Raw genomic sequence first — 11,870 nt, 5'->3', positions numbered from 1 at the left:
CATACTTCAGATTATTTTCCCTTCCATAAAAATCAATGACCAGCTACACTGCTTGTAGCTCTGCCTGCTGGAAGGATTGCCCCTCACCATTTGTTGTCAGGGTATCTAATGAGTGTGATTGTGACGTGGCAACTGTTCATTTTTTGTTAGCACCAACATATCAAACTGACCTATCTGTGAACCAAGCCTTTAATTTCTACTTCTCTCAGTTAGTCATGAGGAATTTCTATTACACCATAAATATAATTTGAAAGAGAGGCAATAGTACAACTGAGATGGGTGATGTGGAGTTCTGTGTCACATCTTTTTGTATTACTTGTGGCCCCTGGACCTGCTCAGATATGATCTGAATGTGTCATTCCACCATTTGACAGATGGCTGTTGCATTTGCTTGACATCATGGCTCCTAAGATCTGATAATATCCAACTCATGTTGGAAAACTCTAGTCACATAATTATTTGTGTTAGTTTGTTCTCACACTGCTAATAAAGACATACCAGAGACCGGGTAATTTATAAAGGAAAGAGGTTTAATTGACTCAAAGTTCAGCATGGCTGAGAAACTCACAATCAGAAAACTTACAATCATGGTGGGAGGGGGAGCAAACATGTCCTTCTTCTCATGGTGGCAGGAAGGTGAAGTGCTGAACAAAAGGGGAAAAAGCCCCTCATAAAACCATCAGCTCTCATGAGAACTCACTCACTATCACAAGAACAGCATGAGGGCAACTGGCCCCATGATTAAATTACCTTCCACTGGGTCCCTCGCACAACACATGGGGATTATGAGAACTACAATCCAAGCTGAGATTTGGATGGGGACACAGCCAAACCATATCACTTGTTATCTCATGGTCAGGTACTCAGTCTCTTTTACAGCTCTTTTTCAAACACCAACTTGTTTTCTGCACAAAAACCCTGCTATTGCTCCAGAGAATCCTGGAGAATCTGCAATGTATTTCTCATATTAGGCCTTCCTAGGGACTCTGAACAGCATTTTAATCCACAATAAATACTTTGAGCATCATGGGATCTGCTGGGCCACATGGTCTGAATAGCAGAGCAGCTTACATCACAATTTGAATCTTCTACAAACCTCTTTATTTTTCTGGACTCCACAGACCATAAGATCCCTAAAAACTTCATTGCTGTGATAAATTCCCAGACTTGTTTGGTATATCTTCTAACCCTTTCTCATGTGTTTATTTTACTAAAGAATTCCAAGTACTTGCCACTTCCTGTCCTCTAGTCTAATTAGCATGATGTCATCAACATAGAGGACAGATAGGATGTTCAGTGGAATATCAACATGATCAAGGTCCTTGAAGACTATATTAACAGACTTAATGTAGCCATGGAGTGTCTGTATGAATGTAGACTGCTCTCCTTCCAATGTAGATGCAAACTGTTTTTGATTGTCATTACTCATAGAGATTAAAATAAGTCCATTAACTACATCAATAGCTACATAATTAAGTGATTGTGTTGATCTTTTGCAGTGAAGACACCAAATCTAGCAGAGCATCTATGATTGGGACTACCACTTGGTTAAGTATATGGTAGCCCACTGTCAATATGCTTGATTCATCTAGTTTTGGTGGGGGAATACAGATGATTTGAATGGAGATTTATTACAAGGACTTTTTCCTTCTTTAACTTTTTGATAGTAATTCTCATTTCTGAAATTCTCAGGATGAAGCATTGCATCTGATTTACTGTCTTGACAGGAGGATATGGGGGCAATTCAGGAACCTCTACTTGGCCCTTTCTAGTGTAATGGCTCTCATTCTATACATTGTGGAATCAATGTGAGAGTTGGCAAGCTGATAAGAATTTCACAATTATGTACTCAAGGACTACAGAAATAACCATTGTGAGTTTGCAAATGCATTGGACCCACTTGTGAGATAGACTTGTGTTAGAATTCTATTTATCTTCCTCCTACTAGTACTACTACTACTACCTACTACCCTACTACTCTAACCAGAGGACTGCAGTGGTGTTTTAGATCTTAGGCATCAGAGTCAGCTTGTGACCTATATATAACAGCCCTCAAAAGGTATAGGTAATCCTATACTTTTGCACACTGAGGCAAATGAGTGCATGTCCCTGTGGGGAAAGATTGGGAAATTATTTATTATATTTACTTGCTGTGACATTGCAGAGGCCTTCCTCAAGAGAAAGCTCTCTTCAACCAATGGACTCTAGATCTATAAACTGGCTGAGATCTTCAAACTGACTGCAGTATCATAATTTTCTAATATGTTGGCTGAAGTCTGCTCTCCAGCTCTTTGTCTTTTTGATTATGCCAGTTTGGCTCTACTTGTCATACTGTTTTGGCTGCCTGTGCATCGTATTCCTAGAAATGAACTGTGACCTCTTAAACATAACCAGAGACCCCTGGTCACCATTCTGGTCTTGCTGCTCACTATTATTGTTTCCATCTTGCTTCTTTATTTAAATGCTTCCCTTGGGACATTGCATTTCCAGAATGCATTCTCTAATGCAAATATCCATTTGTATGGAGCACAGTTCTTGGGTGTATCTCCTACTCTCTTTTTTATTTTATTATTTCTAACTTTTTTAGAGATGTGGTCTTGCTATGTTGTCCAGGCTTATCTCAAACTCTTGGCCTAAAGCAATCCTCCTGCCTCAGCCTCCCAAAATGCTGAGATTACAGGCATGAGCTACTGCATCCAGCCATACTTCCTACTCTCAAGCTTGGCCTTTAGCAGATAGCCAGCACTGAGCTTGTCAAAGAGTCCAGGACCCTCTGCATCAGTACATTCCATACAGCCTTAAAGAAAGGATTGCCCTCTGATCCTTAAAATAAGGAGGGTCTTATTTCTGGGAAAAATATGGAAATAGTGGGTTATCTGGGATCATGTAATAAATTTATTCTAAATTACTCTCTTTCCTGAACTCTGTGACATTCTTCCAAGGCAGTTCAAGCATTTATTTTATTTTAAGATATTATATCAGGGCCAGGATATTAAATCCAGAGTCATGAAAAAGTCTCCACTTAGCAATAAATTTCCCGATTCATATATTCTGCCCATTTTTACATCACTATCCAATATCACATTTTTTACCCTGGTTTCTGATGGTAAATATAAGACAGGTCTTGCACTTTGTGGGGTATGTTTTCTCAAACTCTATTTTCCTGCTGAATCTATACTGAAAGCTGGCCCCAGTCTTATTGGTCTGAAGGCAACGAGAGAAGATTGAGGCAAATCTCACAAAAAATAAGTATTGTCTTGTTCCAAGTGAAATCTGTACCAGTTCTCTTTGCAAGGAGAGGCCGCCATCTTCTGATATGGGAAGAAGCTTATTCTACCAGTCCATAGGATTCAGGGGAGTACAGGTATTCCAGATTCAGACCTTTCTACTCATATATCTCCACCCAGGTTCTAGGGTTCCACTGTTTTCCTGTCAGAGCCCTGATTGACATCAAATACTTATAGAGGTAGTACACTCATATAAAGTTGACTATGTAGCCCTTCTACCATTAAAATTAGATTCTGTGCCTCATTTTCAGTACAGTCTTGTCCAGGAGCTTCAGATTTTTTTTTTTTTTAATACTACCATGTAGGCCTTCTGATTTCAGAGACAGTCTTGAGTTTATAGTTAGCTAATATAAACCTGTCATTTGCTTTTTCAAGGCTGCTATAATCCAGTCCAATTTAGAATTCTTACACTGCTTTCTCAACACCATCTAAGTGCTGAAACTACAGCATAAGCCAATGTTTCACTTTCTTTCTGTGCCTCATCCTGATTGCATGTCAGGAATTTTCACCAACAAACCTACCATCACTAATAGAGTCCTTATCACTTCCTGACCAGTTCCAGAATCCCATGCTGTGAATCTGCTTTCTGGGCCCATTTTGGTGCCAACTGTATTAGCCTCAGTTTCCTCCCCATCCCCTCCCTATACTCCAGGAAACAGAGCTTGTATGCAGATAGTTTATTCTGGATTTGAGCCCAAGGAAAAGTAGTAGGGCCCTGGGGAAAGTGAAACAGGGAAGGTTGGAAAACCAATACAAGAAATGTGTTATTGCTCTGGGCTCAATCTTGCCAGGACCTACTCAGGAGGTGGACAGAATGCAACTAAGAATTTTTCTGAGCTCTGAAAAGGAGAAAAATTTTCCACCAGCTTCTGTCCTCTATTAGTCAACTGTTGGTTACCCCTGTGACTTTTTATGCTCCTCATATTTCCCAAATGCTCATACATGAATACCACAGGGTTCCAGCAGTTGTCACCTATCATTCCCGGTGCCCGAGAAGCCTGGAACATAAAGTGAGATGTACACGGTCACTAAAGTAAGGTACTGTCAGGTCACATTTGCACAAAACTGGATGTCACAGCAATGTTTATGATAAAAGATAGACCAAACGAAGGTAAAGTGGGGCATGAAATGTCTCTGATACATATAGTGTGAATATTGAGAAATGTTTTTCCATACCTGGTCCTTCATCTGAATATTCAATATCTTTCTGACTGTGGTTTATATTATAATCGCTGATTTCTACCACACACAACCCATATTTCTAACATGGTCCCAAGACAATAAATTGGACGGTTGCATTGGAAGCTCTAGAAAATCTATACTTTTGCTTATTCAGCTAGCTAATGACATATTTTTAAAATTTCTGGCCAGGCACTGTGGCTCACACCTGTAATCCCAGTACTTTGGGAGGCCGAGGTGGGCAGATCACCTGAGGTCAGCACCATACCAGCCTGACCAACATGGTAAAACTCCATCTCTACTAAAAATACAAAAATTAGCAGGGCATGGTGGCATGCACCTGTAATCCCAGCTACTCAGAAGGCTGAGACAAGAGAATTGCTTGAGCCCAGGAAGCAGAGGTTGCAGTGAGCCCAGATCGTGCCATTGCACTCCAGCCTGGGCAAGAGAACAAGACTCTGCCTCAAAAAATAAAATAAAATAATACAATTTCCTAGTGTTACTGTATTATTTGGTGCGAGTTTGGTCCATGATAATATCAGACTTAAAGATATTCTGTCTAAACTTCCCTTTCCCCAGAAGTCATCAGCATATTTACTTTCCTACATTTTCCCATATTTTAAGAAGTTTCATTGTATAAGCATCAATTTCTTCAGTGTCACTTTTTCCTCCTTTCTCTTCTTGCTTTTACTATGCCAGAAAAGTATATTGAGCCAGAAAACTTTAAGATATTAAGAAGTTAATTTTCACAGATTCCAATTTCACTTAAGAGAACCTATGCTTTTTAGGAGTCTTCGAATTGCAAATAGACATCTGTAGAAGAAATGGCTAATTGTCTCCCAGTTTCTGTTCTCCTACGATATATAGTCATAAAATATTTAGCTGCACTGCTATATATGTAACTGTGTGATTCTTAAATTTTTTGTGTCCATTTGAGTGGGCCATACAGTGTCCACATTAAACTTTATTTCTAGATGTATCTGTGATGGTATTTTAGCATCCAGAATTGGTGGACTAAGTAAAGTTGATTGCCCTCCCCAAAAGGGCTGGATATCATCCAGCCTGTTGAGATAATGAATAGAACCAAAAGGAGCAGAAAGAGGAATTCACACCTTTTTTCGTTCCTCACTGTGGGTCTCTGGTTCTCAGGCCTTCAGACTTGCACTGAATTACACCACTAGCTTTCCTGGGTCTCCAGCTTACAGACAGCAGACTGTGGGATTTCTCAGCCTTCATAATCACATGAGCCAATATAATAAATCTCCTTATAGATAGAGAGAGAGATAAGAGAAAAAATATATATATAAGATTTCATATATAGATATATACAATATAGCTAGATATAGATAGAGATACAGACATAGATACATCCTATTGGTTCTGTTTCTCTGGAGAACCTGAAGTAATAAAGATTTTGGTACTGAGAACAGTTCTAGAGGAATAGAATTTTAAGGATAAGTTTTCTGAATTGGTTCTTGGCTTTTAGGACTGAATTGTGTGAAAATGGAAGAGAAGTTTGGAAAAGAAAGAGAAAAAGTCATTCATTTTATTCCAGACATTCTTGCCCTGGTTGTACACTAGAACTACTCGAGGAGCTTTTAAAGATTATTGATGCTTGCCCCTATCCCTAGAGATAATTGATTGTCCAATAGAGTTCCTGAGCACCTGCTTTTTTGAGAGCTCCCCAGGGGTCAATGTGCAATGTGGTTTAAGAATCACTGCTCTATTGTGGGAAAAAATGAGTTTGAGGATCTTGAGACTGGAGCATGTGAGAAAACCCATCTGATGGCTTCAATTTTGTCCATTACATAGGAAGACATGTCATCACATGAGAGTGATGGAGGTCAAAACTGACAGGGGATGCACAGTTGAGAATCTCCAAAATATGCTTATTGAGAGAGAAAGACAAAGCTAAATAAAACCTAGATTACTGGGCATTGTACATTGCCTATTTGAAGTTATATGCTTTCGGGCCTGGTAAAGTTTCTTAGATATTAAATTTATATATTCTAAAATACATATAGAAAAAAAGAAAGGCAGTAAACAATGGGAAATAGATATTGTATTTGGATAACATAGGTTTTCTCTCTTCTTTGTATATTCTGTATTTTTTAAGTTTGAAAATAAACTTGTATTATAGTCACAATTGAAGAAATAATGATTTTTAGCTTTACTGAGGTATAATTGATTCAGAAAAACATTGTACACATTTAATATATACACCCTGATATCTATAACCTCCAAAAAAAAAGTTTCAGTTTTCAAAAGAAAATGAAATCAATGGTGAATCAGCAAGCAGAAATTCGATGGCACTGTATTAGTTTGCCAGGACTGCCATAACAAAGTACCACAGATTGAGTAGCTTAAGCCACAGAAATTTGTTTTCTCACAATTCTGGATGCTAGAAATCAAAGATCAAAGTGTCATTGTTACAGGACACGGATCCGGATCTAGACCCCAAGAGAGAGTTCTTGGATCTTGTGCAAGAAAGAATTCGGGGTGAGTCTACAGTGCAAAGTAAAAGCAAGTTTATTAAGAAAGTACAGTGGTAAAAGGATAGCTACTCCATAGACAAATGTAGGACATTCTCAAAAATAAGAGAAACTCATCCACCATGAGTACAAGGCTTGTATATATGGGAAGATGTGTTTTGCTACAAAGGTTTCTGATAAAGAATTAATTTTCTTAATTAGTTTATTTTGCAAGGATTGATATTATTATCTTTAAAGCAAAATTAGGAATGACTTTGTTCTCCAGATATTGGGATATCTGGACACTCCCAAGTCTGGGTCTGCTTAGTAAACATTATTAATTTGTTCCCTTAACTGTAAACATCTAAAGGCTAGGAATGCCTACCTTTCTGAGGATGCAGCCCAGCAAGTCCCAGCCTCATTTTCCTAGCCCTCATTCAAAATGGAGTTGCTTTGGTTCAAACATTTCTGACATATCTCCCGGCTCTCTTTACAAGAGGACCCTTAATCCTAAGGGTTGCAGAGGGATGAAAATCCATCTTCTGTAACTTCTTCAGCCTGAATGGGGCAATGATATTCCTGACTATTAGGGTCTCTCACATTCAGGGTAGAGAGAAACTCAGTCAGAGAGTGTTGGTATGGTGAAGGTCGTTCATAACTCCGAGTTCTGACAAAAGGTGATAATAACCTCCCAAAAAAAAAAAAAAAAAAAAAAAACCTATAACCTCCAAAAAAAAAAAAGTTTTAGTTTTCCAAAGAAAATGAAATCAATGGTGAATAAGCAAGCAGAAATTTAATGGCACTGTATTAATTTGCCAAGGCTCCCATAAAAAAGTACCACAGACTGAGTAGCTTAAGCCACAGAAGATTAAGTGGCGATTAGGAAGTGTTCAATTCAAAAAAGCACTGAGTGAGCTTGTCTTGCATTCCTATACAGAAAGTACAACTGCAATATATTCCACAACAGCAAAGCAACATAAGTAAAATCATTCCAAGCAAACTAAACAGAAAGGCTTTCCAAGAACTGGGAAGTTGTTGGAACCAAGTCGATATAGGGTCGACTGATAGTACATCAGTAGCAGAGATATAAGTGTCTAAAGCTTTCATAGTCTAGGTAATAGTCTGAAACACAATAAAGTCCCCCACAGACTTAAGTTGGCAGATTGAATATGTCAGAACAACCCAGAAGTGGAGGAAAGTGGCAATTCTCCACATACCCAACAGTTTGTCTGATTATGTAGAGGCTAAAGTCTGTGCCCACTGAGTAAATAAGTTACTTTCTGCATGATTCCAACTTATACCCAAAAGCAGATTGTCAATCTATATTTTTATGTAACCCATCCCTTTCATTTCTTCCAAACAGGAGTCAGAGGTCACTGATTCACTCACAGGAAGAAACAGGATCAGTCTCTTGTGTTCCGTAGGTCTGTGGGACTTCGTAAGAGACAGGTTTAATTGGAGGTAAGTGGACCCAGCTGTTTATTCCCAGGAGTTTAGCTGTAGTTGGGGTACTAAGGAATTCATAGAGCTGAAGATATGTTTTGGGTAATTGTTGCTGTGAAAGATGGGCCATTATCACTCTGTAAGCTCTCAGGCAGCACAAATCTGGGAATTATTTCCTTTAGTAGGAACTTAGAAACCTCAATTGCCTTTTCAGACCAGGTAGAAAAAACCTCAATCCAACCAGTAAAGGTGTCAACGAATATTAATAAATATTTAAACCCTTTACATGTGAGTATCTGAGTACAGTCTATTTGCCAATCTTTACCAAGGTACATTCCCGTATGCTGAACAGGCCTTACTAGAGGAGGAGGTAAAGATTGGTTATTTGGGTTATTCTGGGCACATAGTTCACAGGCCTGAGTTACCTGCTTTGCTGTTTTCAGTAAGTCTTTTCCTACAAAAAGCTGCAACATTGATTGAAACAGGGAATCTCCTCCCAAATGAGTAGAGTCACGCAAATGCTTCTTTTCCAGTGATTAGCACCTGGTATCAACAGTTTGTTGTCATTGATAAGCCAGCCAGAAGGATCTTCAATTAGACTCTGACCTTCAATGGACCTTCAGTCCATTCTTGTTCCTCTTTAGTATATCTTGGTTCTATTATTATCATGGCTGGGGGCTCCTTTAATGCTGCGGCCTTAGCAGCTGTATCTGCAAAGGAGTTTCTCTTAGTCACAGTAAGGGAAGAGCCTCTTTTCGCAGCTCGCTGCAACCTCCACCTCCCAAGCTTAAGCAATTCTTCTGCCTCGGCCTCCTGAGGAGCTGGGATTACAGGCGCCTGCCACCATGCCCGGCTAATTTTTTTGTATTTTTTAGTAGAGACAGGATTTCACCATGTTGGCTAGGCTGGTCTTGAACTCCTGACCTCAGGTGATCGACCCCCCTAAGCCTCCCAAAGTGCTGGGATTACAGGCATGAGCCACCGTGCCTGACCCAGAATTTCTAAGTGATGTTTTATAGGGGAACCCTTAGCAGTTAGGAGTCCCTATTCCTTCCAGTTAGCAGCATGAGCATGAAGTATCAGAAAGGCATACTCAGAATCAGTGTAAATGTTAATTCTTAAGTCCGTTCCCAATTGCAGGGCTCTAATAAGAGCTATTAATTCTGCCTTTTGAGCTGAGGTAGAAGCTGGAAAGGCCTGAGATTCAATTACCTCCTGTTGACTGACAACGGCATACTCAGCTTTCCATTTCCGTGGTGCACAAAGCTACTTCCATCTGTAAGCCATTCTACCTCAAGATTATCTAAAGGCTCATCCTTTAAATCTGGACAGCTGGAATAAACTTGCCCTGTAACTTGTATATAAGAATAATGTAGGATGCCTGTGGCTTCAGGCAAATAGGTAGTTGGATTCAACATATGGCGTACTTTAAGTGTTATATCAGGATATTTAGCAACAAAGCCTGATAGTTATTCACAGTAAAGAAGAAGGAGCAATTTTAGTCTGCCTTGTGATTTCCAAAAGATACTACTCTTCGCCGTTGAGTTAACAAATCCCTCCCCAACAAGGGGTGGGGCATTCAGGAGAAAATCAAGGTCCTTGAAGAGCAGCTTAAAGGATAGGTAAAATGGCTTCTATGGGCTTGTCCATCTATCACCATGACCATACAGTTCTGGAGTGACAGAGGCCCATCATAATGGGTCAGAACAGAATAAGCAATCCAGAAGGAATTGATGTTCTTACCTGCCATGTCAAGGGCTACCCAAGGCTTCTCCAGAGATAATAGCTAGTTGTCTGATGGGAGCTGTGCTGGGAGGTCTCAGACCCAGTCACTCTTGGGCTTGCCTGGCTATTTTGGCCATCACTGGTTCGGGTGCCAATGGCTCCCTTCAGCGTGCTGGCAATCCCTCTTCCAAAGGCCAGCTTTCTTACAGTGTGCACACTGATTCATGCCCAAGGCACAGTGACTCTGACTTCTCACCTTTCAGCTTCCCTTGTTCAGGCCAAGAACCAGGAGGGGAACCCCATGTGGGAGGTAAGCTTAAGGCTGCAGCCAAGAGCTGCACCTTGTGGGAGGTCCTTCCTACTCTTTCTGCTTCCTCTGCTTTGTCCCTGTTATTAAAAACTAAAAATACCATATACAAAAGCTGTCCCATATGGGAGTCTGGGGACCCATAGCTGCTTTTTCTAGTTTCCTATGGATATCAGGGGCAAACTGGCTTATAAAATGCACTCCCAAAAGGGTTTGTCTGTCCCTTGATGCAGGATCAGTGTTAGTATATTTCCTAAGTGCCTCAACTAAATGCCCTTGAAACAAAGCTGGATTCTTGTCTTTGTTCTGGAAACTTCCTTAACCTTTTCATAGTTAAGAGGCTTTTTCATACATTTCTTCATCCCTTCCAACAAACAAATGACCATATGATCTCTTCTCCCCAAGTTGTCACTGCCCCTTTGATAGTTCCACTCTGGATCTTGATCTGGAACTGCTCTATCGCCTGCCTGATATGTATTATGGTTTGGGTTGTGAGCCAATGCCTCATCTGCATGGGCCCTAGCTGTCCCCAAAATGCATTGTTTCTCTTCCACTGTACAACACAGAGACAACAAAACATGCAGATCCTGCCAAGTTAACTATAGGTCAGAATTAATTTCTCAAACTCATCTATGAATCTTCCTGGGTCTTCAGAGAAATCACCAAACTTCTCTTTACACAGAGCCAAATCAGACATAAAAAAGGGAACATGTACTCTCACAGTGCCTCCTTCCCTATTTACCACCTCTCTAAGTGGACAAAGGTTTCCCTTTAGAGGTTGACAGGAGGCTCCACTAGGGGTAGTACTCACCAGGCTAAGTTCCTCAGGGAGTGGTGGGTATAGAGTGGGGCTAGATGGGTAAGGAGGAGGGGAGGAAGGGTTCTCAAGGGGGATTAGAGGGAGAAAGGACAGACACATCTGAACCTTCAGAGCTGACAGAAAGAGGTTCTGCTCCACGCAAAACTGCCTGCTAAACCAAGGCTGCTTGCATTAAAGGATCATCTAGTATGTCTAGCTCTTTTTCCTCTTTTCCTCTCATCAAACATGATTCACATTATCCAGATAACGTAAGTGAGCTGAGTCATGAATCTCAGATAAACCACAACATGGACTTTGACAAAAATGTTGAATAAGGCAAAGGAAATGAAGTGGATTTAGATGAGAATGACCAGAGCAAGCAGGTCCTGGGCAATAGTGACAGTGTGGAATGAACAAGCAAAGCCAGTTTGCCTGAATGCAAGAAAGGAAAGAAGTGTTTTTAGTGTGCAAAATGAAACAAAACAGCAAGGAGAAGAGTCCCCTGATTTCCATCCTAGTGCTTCTCGATCACACCTAGTCAGCATAGCAGCAACAAAACATAACCACATCTGCCTAATTTTATTGCTCATAGCTGGTGAATACCAAATCTCAATCAGCAATTTTAAAGATGGAGCCTTCAATGCTTTTTGTTCCCAATG

The sequence above is a fragment of the Papio anubis genome, chromosome 4 (assembly GCF_008728515.1).
Source record: "Papio anubis isolate 15944 chromosome 4, Panubis1.0, whole genome shotgun sequence".
In the NCBI taxonomy this organism is placed as follows: Eukaryota; Metazoa; Chordata; class Mammalia; order Primates; family Cercopithecidae; genus Papio; species Papio anubis.
The sequence above is the reverse complement of the archived record's forward strand: the minus strand, read 5'-3'. Positions refer to the sequence as shown.